Genomic DNA, 10493 nt, shown 5'->3' on the forward strand with positions numbered 1-10493 from the left:
GAGTGGAAATTTCTGTTTGTGATTATTAGACTCTGTGCCAAGTGTTGCCTTGCCCTGCGTTGGAAACTAGTTATCTGGCAGCTCGCCAAGCGAGATAAGGTTCGTGTTGATAAACATTCCTCAGAAAGGCTGTTTGCCAAGCCTTGCTGACTGTGAATGAAAGGAATTCACAGTCGTGTAAAATCAAAGAGGTTTTGCCGGGACCAAGACTCTGATTAATACTTTTAAGGACGTTCTGGGTCAGAAAACCTAGGTCTCGATAAAACTTCTGTGTTATCCAAGTTATTTATTGCTCAGGGGGAAAAAAATTAAACACACATCCCACCCCTTGAGAGCTAGGAAACCTGTCTGGTTTCTTTCCCGATCAAGGGTTAACTTTCTTGGCTGATCATTCGAGTTAACAAAATACGCCTGCAGCACTTTGGACATCTTTTTAAACATTGCTAAGAAAGGCTTGAGTTCTTGTTGAAAAATAACCCTTATTTTACAGGAGGACTTCACAAGTTTACATCAAACCGGCAGCTCTGTCATCTCTGCGAAACTAAATTCGGACAAGGTTTGGCTGAAGATATTTTTTTTTTTAATCGTCCTGGCTCAGGAAAATAAACAGTGAGAAAATAATGGTAGGAAAAAAAGGGATTGAAAAATCAAGGCGTTTCTTCTTTGTTGTTTCTCCATCGCCAGTTGGGGTATAGCAAGAAAATGAACCAGAGCTCAAACAGTCTGTCAAGGAAGTTTAGAGAAAGAAAACAATGATATTGTGAGCATCTAAATTAGGTTTTTTTTTTTAAATCTGGGAACTTTACGGTTTACTATTTAAGTTACATGCAGAGCCCCTCATGAGGAAGGTGGGGGTAGATGAATCAAAAGTTGGAATTAAGATTGCCGGGAGAAATATCAACAACCTGAGATATGCAGATGATATTCCTCTAATGGCAGAAAGTGAAGAGGAACTAAAGAGCCTCTTGATGTGGGTGAAGGAGGAGAGTGCAAAACTCAACTAAGATCATGGCATCTGGCCCTCTTAATTCCTGGCAAATCGATGGGGAAGAAATGGAGGTAGGGACAGATTTTATTTTCCTGGGCTCCCAAGATCGCCGCAGATGGGGACTGCAGCCAAGAAATCAAAAGAGGCTTGCTCCTGGGGAGGAAAGCTATGGAAAATCTAGACAGCATCCTAAAAAGCAGAGACATCACCCTGCCAACAAAAGTGTGTCTAGTCAAGATTTATGGTTTCCCCAGTTGCAATGGATGGCTGTGAAGGTTGGAGCATAAGGAAGGTTGAGCACCAAAGAATGGAAGCCTTTGAACTCTGGTGCTGGAGAAGACTTGTGAGTCCCTTGGACTGCAAGGCCATCCAACCGGTCAGTCCTAGAGGAGATCAACCCTGACTGCTCTTTAGAAGGCCAGATCCTGAAGAGGAAACTCAAAGACTTTGGCCACCTAATGAGAAGGAAGGACTGATTGGAGAAGAGCCTCATGCTGGGAACGATGGAGGGCAAAGAAGAAAGAAGGGGACGGCAGAGAAGGAGTGGGCTGGATGGAGTCACTGAGCAGTCGGCGGGCTGGATGGAGTCAATGAAGCAGTCGGCGTGAGCTTAAATGGACTCCAGAGGATGGTAGAGAACAGGAAGGCCTGGAGGAACGTTGTCCATGGAGTTGCGATGGATCGGGCGTGACTTCGCAACTAACAACAACAACTTTACGGTGGGTGGAACCAAATTCCCAGAATTCCATGCTGGCTGGGGGATTCTGGGAGTTGAAGTCCATCCATCTTAAACACTGATTTGGCTTCTTTTGATTTCTATGGGGAAAAATAGATGTAGTTTCACTCCTTACCCCCAATTCTAATTCCTGCCTACCAAGGCTACGGATAGCCCTTAATTTACAACAATTCATTTAGTGACTGTCTGAAGTTACAACGGCACTGAAAAAAAGTGACTTAGAATTGGGTTTCACACTTGCACCATTTACAGCCTCTGCAGGGTTCACCGTGATCAAAATCCAGACATTTGGCAACTGGTTCCTATTTATGACGGTCGCAGATATCCTGGGGAGGGTGTCACGTGATCACCTCAATTTCACAACCAGCGATTCCCTTAACGGCAATGCAAAAAAAATGTGTACAAAGAGGTCAGCCGTGTAATGAGCCACTTAACGACTGGCCCGACTTACAACATTCGAGGCTCAACGACGGGCGTAAGTCGAGGACTTCCGATAGCAGATCGCCGGCTGCCCAGCAACAGATTTGCACTGCTAGGAGTCCCGCAGCCTGGATCGAGTTCCTGCAATGGAGCAAAACCGTCAGCCTTCTGCATTGGCGCAATCTTGGCCCGAAGCCGAGAGAAATTTTATCGTCATCCGAGCTATGCAACGCATTTAATCGCTCAGCAGAATTTCTCTGCCTAGTTAAGATGGAATCAATATAGACGTTCGTTCAAACAGGGAGAAATCCCCGCGGAGGACTCTTCTCCAAGCATTCGGCAAAGCAGCCTGAATTCTGAATGCCGCGATCCATGCCAGCCCTACAAGGTAGACCAGACTCTCGTCGAGCCTGGTTTCGGGAGAAGAGGAGGAGGAGGATTTGAAACTGGGACTGTCCTGTTGATTTGAACTGCTGAACTGCAGCTAGCAGTCAGCTGAAGTAGGCTGCAGTACTGCACTCTAACACTGTGCCACCTCAGCTCTTGTAAGCTAATCGTAAATCAACACTCCTGTTAGAAGGTGGCAGGCTGAACCAAGGTAGGCCTCAAGCCTGAACCAAACTAGGGTTTCATGATATTACGCTTTAACTGTTCATATAGAAATTGCAAGGTTTGCTTTTAGGACATGGTGCGGGTAGACACGGGTTAGAAGGAAGTCTGCACATGAAATATGCTGAGGCAAAACATCTATTTCAGCCCATTTGCTGGCTCGGCTGTTAAATCTGTTTGGTAGACATATATTGTCAGTTCCTCAAAATACGAGCGATGCTGCTCCGTTAGCTGACCCATGTATACTTCCTGTAACTTCCTGTAACTCAAGGGCAAATCTTGAGGGGTGTTTCCAAAACTAACAGATGGCTTTAGCTGAAAGTGATAAACTATATAAGGAAGTTCCTGAATTTCATTCAATGTTCAGGCCATTTATTCTTGGCTATGAACCTGCGCGAATAAACTATTCCTTCTCTGAAGAGCTGGCTTGCGTGTCCCGTCTTTTCTACAACAGTTAAGCGACCGAGGTCCATTTCCTGGCCTTCGATTGTTTCCCTGGGCTATTTTTGTCCCTGCTCGGCCAACAATCTTAGTAGCTGCGAAATTGAATGGGTGTCCTTGTTCGTTGCAATTGGGTGGGTTGGGAGTTGAGTGTCAGAACTTCAAATCCAGATTGTTAAGTAATGGTTTTTTTAAAAAAAATCTGTTGTAACTTTGAATAGTCACTAAGTAGCCGGTCATTACGCAAGGACTACCTGTAACAGCATCTTGCAAGCCTGAATGAATGAATGAATATGAGCGAACTTTGGAGGGTCTTGGCTGAAGATGTTTCCCCCTGTTACTTTCTTGGCCTGGGTTCAATCCCTGCTTATCTCAGAGTTGCCTTGATAGCAGCTCTTCCTTCCCCCCTCCAAGGCCATTCCCTCTTCCCTCTATAATCCAAAACCACCGTTGGGATAACATCCTCAGGAAGCAAAAAAAAAGCAATCCATCATTCTGGTATTTGCCAGTTTGCAAAACCTGGCAAGACAAGTGCTGACATTAATTTAATTAAGCATCCCTTCTATTTTCTAAGAATTGGCATAGTTGCACGTTAACTCCCCCACAAATGTGAGAGTCTCTTTCACCCCCGTTGTTTTCCCTCTTCTTGATGGAATTTGCAGATTATTAACCATGGCTACCAAGATCATTGTTTATACAGTTTAGCGGGTTGGGGAAAAATTGAGGAGGAAAGCTAATCGACTTGCAGAATCCAGGGCCCAGTTTCAAATATTCAGATGTAACTAACTTAACAAACTGCAGTGATTCACTTAACAACGGTGGCAAGGAAAGTCCCAAAGGTGCATTTTTCCCCCCAAGAGGCAGCTAGACTTCCTTGTTTTTCTTTGAAGATGTTTCGCTTCTCATCTGAGAGGCTTCATCAGCTCTTGAGGAAAGGCCGTAAATGTTGTGGCCCACCGGCCGCCTGCAGAGCTGGCAGCAGATTCGGACAGCGAGGAGCAGTGGTGGGTTTCAAAAAAAATTTGGAACCTACTCTGTGGGTGTGGCCTCCTTTGTGGGAGTGGCTTGCCGGCCATGTGACCTGGTGGGAGTGGCTTGCCGGCCATGTGTTTTCTTTCTTTCTTTCTTTCTTTCTTTCTTTCTTTCTTTCTTTCTTTCTTTCTTTTTTTCTTTCTTCCTTCCTTCCTTCCTTCCTTCTTTCCTTCCTTCCTTCCTTTCTCTCTCTCTCTCTCTCTGTCTCTCTCTCTCTCTCTCTCTTTCCTTCCTTTTGTCTCTCTGTCCCTTTTTTTCTTTTTTTCTTTCATTTCTCTCTCACTCTTTTTCTTTCTTTCTTTCTTTCTTTCTTTCTTTCTTTCTTTCTTTCTTCTTTCTTTCTTTCTTTCTTCCTTCCTTTCTTTATCTTTCTCTCTCTCTCTGCGTCAGTATGTGTGTGTGTGTGTGTGTGTGTGTGAGAGAGAGAGAGAGAGAGAGAGAGAGTGGTGGGTTTCAAAAATTTTTGGAACCTCTTCTGTAGGTGTGGCCTGCTTTCCGGGTCCACTGGTGGAACCTCTTCTAACCGGTTCGGTAGATTTGATGAACCAGTTCTACCAAATAGGTGCGAACTGGTAGGAACCCACCTCTGGCGAGGAGGTTGGGGAGGAACATGGCCCAGTCCTGGAGTCTGGAGAAGGCTCGGAGGAGGGCTCTGCGTCGGAGGCAGAGAGGGGGCCAGGGCCATCTGGAAGTTATGTGCTGCCTCCGGAGCCTCCAGAGTCGGACATCAGTGAGGCAGAGGAACAGGGGGAGCCTATTCCCAGTGCGCCCATGCGCAGATCTGCCAGAAGGCAAGAACAGTTAAGACAAAAGGGGTGACTCAGGAGTAAGGCTTGGGGGTGATTGGCCCCTCCCATAGGACATAAAGCAGGAGCAAACGGACATCAGATTTTGCAGGAAGCAACTTGGTTCATTCTGATCGGTTTAAACTCTGAAACTCCGTTTTGACTCTGTGCTCCGTGTGGCCTTGCAAAGCTAATTGCCAATTAGGTCTTTGACAAGATTTCAAGGGAGATAAAGGTGGGTGCTTATCAGCCTTATCCCGAAGGACTTTGGCAGCCTATTTTAGGACTCTTTACAAACTATTTGTGACTCATTAACGGCTGTGAACGAACATAATTCATAGCCGTTGAAATAAAAAGAGGGGGACTAAGTGTGTGTTTTTTTTACTGTCTCAGGAAGTCTAGGTCAGAACAGTAAAATGGAGTGAAACTCACTTAACAACTGCCTCTCTGAACAACATAAGTGTTGGGCTCAATTGTGGTCATAAGCCGAGGACTCCTGTAATTCATGTCGTCAGACAAACCCAGGAAACGCTCCAGTTCCATAGCCAATTTGCTCCAACCCAGCTCAGTCTGATGCACTAAATGTAACACCCACAGTGACTCCACACCAAATCGGTGCCAAAACCCATCTGGTGCAGGATTATTCCAAATGCCATTTCCAGTTTGCAAAGAAGTCCTGCTTTGGGGCAGCAGGAGCAGCCGAAAGCCACGTACAGTCGCAAGGTTTGTTGAGTTTCCAGAGCAGCTGGCGACATCTGTTCACACAAACATCCCCAGCCTCTCATTCGGTTCCTCCTGATTAAAAACCATCTCACGGAATCCGGGCTCCCCAGGGAAGAAAGGAAAAGGGGGAAAGGGATAGGAGAGAAGAGAAGTCTGCGCTTTGGAAGCCATTTCCCACCATGGTGTGTGTGTGTGTGTGTGTGTGTGTGTGTGTGTGTGTGTGTGTGTGTTCAGCATCAGCTATAGTTTCAAATATCTGGAAAGGCTACGGAGCCCATTCTTCCAGCTCTGGAAACCTTCCTTTCAATCAGAGTTTAGTTCCCAAACTTGGCGATCTTAAAATGTGTGGACTTCAGCTCCCAGAATTCCCCATCCAGCATGATGATAATAGAAGCGTGTGCAGAATGATACAGGTTAAGAGAGTTGGAAGGGACCTCGTAGGTCATCTAGTCCAACCCCCTACGTCATTTCTGACAGATGGCAGAACAGAACAGAACGGAGTGGAATTGAATAGAATAACGGAATGGAACGGAACGGAATGGAAGAGAACAGAACCAGACTGGAGAGAAGGGAATGGAATAATGGAACGGAACAGGAAGGGGAGGGGAGGAGAGGAAAAAAGGAAGGGAAAGGAGGGAAGATAGAGTGAGGAAAGGAAGGGAAGGAAGGGAAGATAGAGTGAGGAAAGGAAGGGAAGGAAAGGAAGGGAAGAAGGAAGGGAAGAGAAGAAAGAAGGGAAGATGGTGTGAGGAAAGGAAGGGAAAGAAAGGAAAGGAAGGGAAGAAGGAAGGGAAGGAAGGGAAGATAGAGTGAGGAAGGGAAGGAAAGGAAGGGAAGGAAGGGAAGAAGGAAGGGAAGAGAAGAAAGAAGGGAAGATGGTGTGAGGAAAGGAAAGGAAGGGAAAGAAAGGAAGGGAAGAAGACAGGTGTGCAGTGCCCTATAGCATCATTTTGAGGGTAGGAATTGAAACAATTTATGTCCAGGATGCGAGGGGTCTGTAGATATTTTCTCAGCCCTCTTTTTGACTCCTGCAGCGTACAGGTCCTCAACGGAAGGCAGGTTGGCAGCAATTGTTATTTCTGCCGTTCTGATTCTCCTCTGAAGTCTCCGTCTGTCTTGTTGGGTTGCAGAGCCAAACCAGACAGTGATGGAGGCGAAGATGACAGACTCAATCCTTCCTCCGTAGAACTGAATCATGCCCTTATGTTTAAGCCACCTCTTCCCTTGTTCAGGACAAACCCACCCCCCACCCCCGAGACTCCCTTTCCGCGTTGGCCTTTTGCACGCGCGGGGCACAAAGGCCCCACTGTTTCTGTGCAAAGGAGACCCCCTCCCCGCTCCCCACAAAGCCTGGGACGATGCGGTCATCCCGTCAAGCGCAGGGTGTGGGAGGACCCGGAGGGCACCGGCAAGCGAGCAGCTGCTGATCCCAGGCTTCCTGTTCTAATGAACTAATTAATCACAGTAAATAGACCAACAATCGTCTTGACAGAAAGCCGCCTGCCTCCCTCCCTCCCTCCCTCCCTGCCAGGTGGGGGCCAGAGACGAGGAAGGCTCAGGTGGCAGGCTGTGAGGATCGGTTTGGGGAAGGGGGCTGCAAGGGTCTTTGTGCGGGTGTCCGGAGGCAATTAATCTTCTGAATGGGAAATCAGAAGATTTCTGGAAGGGGGGAGGAGAAGAGAGAGAGAGAGAAAGAGAGAGACAGAGACAGAGAGAAAGAAAGATGGAGAGACAGAGAGAAAGAGAGAGCGAGAGAAAGACAAAGATAGCGAGAAAGAGGCAGAAAGTGTGAGAGACAGAGAGACAGAGAGTCAGAGAGAGATACAGAGAGAAAGAGAGGGAGAAACAGAGAGAGAAACATAGACAGAAAAAGAGAAAAACAGAGAGACAGAGAGTCAGAGAGACAGAGAGAGAGAGATACAGAGAGAAAGAGAGAGAGAAAGAGAGACAGAAAAAGAGAGAAACAGAGAGAAAGAGTGAGTGAGAGATAGAAGAGAGAGAAAAGAGAGATATATACAGAGAGAGAGAGAGAAAGTGAGAGAGATACACACAGAGAGAGAGACAGAGAGAAAAAGAGAGAGAGATACACACAGAGAGAGAGACAGAGAGAAAAAGAGAGAGAGATACAGAGAGAGAGAAAGAAAGAGAAAGAAAAAGAAAGGAAAACAGGGAGAGAGAAAGACAGAGAGAAAAAGAGAGAGCTACAGAGAGAGAGATACAGAGAGAAAAAGAGATAGATACAGAGAGAGAGAAAGAGAGAGAAAGACAGAGAGAGACAGAGAGAGAAAGAAAAAGAGAAGGGCAAACAGACAGGGAGAGAGAGACAGAGATAGATACAGAGAGAGACAGAGAGAAAAAGAGAGAGATACAGAGAGAGAGATAAAGAGAGAGACAGAAAGACAGAGAGAGAAAGAAAAAGAGAAGGGCAAACAGACAGGGAGAGAGAGAGAGAGAGAGAGAGAGAGAGAGAGAGAGAGAGAGAGAGAGAGAGAGAGAGAGAGAGAGAGAGAGAGAGAGAGAGAGAGAAGCAATCTCATCTCCTCATCCTCCGCAGGGGTCCTGCCAAGAGCGGAATCCCCACCAGCAGCTCCGGGCAGACACTATGGAAAAAGGCCTGATCAAACAGCTGCCTGGAAATGAGCAGGACCCCCGAGGGGGTCTTTGCAACTTCGGAGTGGCAGCCCCTCTGCAGCTGCTCTGGATGTGATAGCAGAAGGCAGAGAGGGAGAAGGCAGCCTGGCTCTTAAAGCAGGACTTTTCAACCTCGGTAGCTTGGAAATGGGTGGACTCTGACTCCCAGCATTCCCAGCCAGCCCTGTGCGGACTTCAAGACTCTGAACTGGCTGAGGAAATTCTGGGTGTTGAAGTCCACCCATCTTCAAGCTGCAAAGGGTAAGAAAACACTGGGCTCGAGATGAGATTCTCTCTTGGATGAAGGCTGAAGATTCTCAAATGTCTTTAAGGATAAACAAAGTTTCCTCCCACCTCATCCAGGTCCTGGTTGTCCCAAAACTCCAGCCAACTGGACTTTCTGGTTTTTTTCTTTGAAGACGTTTCACTTCTCATCCAAGAAGCTTCTTCAGCTCAATTTAAGGTCAAAGAAAAATCCAAGAGTCCAGAATAGAATAGAATATACAATGGAATGAATAGAATGGAATGGAATGGAATGGAATGGAATAGAGTAGAATGGAATAGAATAGAATAGAGTAGAGTAGAGTAGAGTAGAATAGAGAATAGAATAGAATAGAATAGAGAATAGAATAGAAAATAGAGCAGAATAGAATAGAATAGAATATACAATGGAATGAATAGAATGGAATGGAATGGAATAGAATGGAATGGAATAGAGTAGAGTAGAGTAGAGTAGAGTAGAGTAGAATAGAGAATAGAATAGAGAATAGAATAGAAAATAGAGCAGAATAGAATAGAATAGAATATACAATGGAATGAATAGAATGGAATGGAATGGAATAGAATAGAATAGAGTAGAGTAGAGTAGAGTAGAGTAGAGTAGAGTAGAGTAGAGTAGAATAGAATAGAATAGAATAGAATAGAATAGAGAATAGAATAGAAAATAGAGCAGAATAGAATAGAATATACAATGGAATGAATGGAATGGAATGGAATGGAATAGAATAGACTAGAGTAGAATAGAATAGAATAGAATAGAGAATAGAATAGAAAATAGAGCAGAATAGAATAGAATAGAATATACAATGGAATGAATAGAATAGAATGGAATAGAGTAGAGTAGAGTAGAGTAGAATAGAATAGAATAGAGAATAGAATAGAAAATAGAGCAGAATAGAATAGAAAATAGAATAGAATAGAATAGAATAGAAGCTGGAAGGGACCTTGGAGGTCTTCTAGTCCAGCCCCCTGCTGTGGCAGGACTAGAGTTGGACTAGAAGACCTCCAAGGTCCCTTCCAGCCCTATGACTCTATGATTTTATGACTATGATTCCAGTTCCAAACATTCTTTCTTTCAATGCTTCCGGTCCATTTTCCAGCATCAGTGATGATGTAGGAATCCCAGAAGGGGCAGAGGATGGTAAGAGATGCCCCTTCTCCTAAAATGACCAAACGGTCTCCAACTGGGAGGCCGAGGGAGGCCCCTTGAGGAGCCAGGGGTGAGGTTCCCGAGCTGCCTTCTTCCCAGCCAAGGGACTGAAATAACTCAGCTTGCCTGGCACTGCTTGGCTCTTGGCCATCTCTCAACTTCGGGAGGTGGCCTGCAAGAGGGAGGGAGGAGGAGAGGAAGAGGCAGAGAACATCTTCTTCCTACAAGTGAGAAGGCAGAGGAGAATCTGCGGGGGGGGGGGAGGAGAAACCAACCAGCCTGGATGGAAATTGAACGGGTCCTTCCTCCCTCCCTCCCTTCCTTTCTTGGGAGTATTTTGGCAGCAAATATTTAGTGGGTGACCTCTGAGTCCTTCTTTGCATCTGCAGAAGAGGGTGGAGATGGCCTTGAAGTAGACACACACACACACACCAGCAGCTGCCGCCGTTAGCAAAACATGGTCGTTTGTTTTATTTATTAAACAAATGCAGACGGGATAAATTTAGACACGGAACGATGTCCTCCACAAGGCAGGAGTCCTGTCAGAAAAGGTTCTCCTCTTAGATCCCACCCAAGGGAACTCCGTAGCTGATGGGACCCCCACCCACAGCGTGCCTCAGCTACGTGACCTGATGGACAGGTAGATGCCACCGGTTCCACCACAAAACCGCGGTAGACTAAAGCGCGCTCGACGAAAGC

Source organism: Thamnophis sirtalis, unplaced genomic scaffold (assembly GCF_051295495.1).
Source record: "Thamnophis sirtalis isolate CommonGarterSnake01/CBP01778 unplaced genomic scaffold, rThaSir2_p1.2 scaffold_2, whole genome shotgun sequence".
NCBI lineage: Eukaryota > Metazoa > Chordata > Lepidosauria > Squamata > Natricidae > Thamnophis > Thamnophis sirtalis.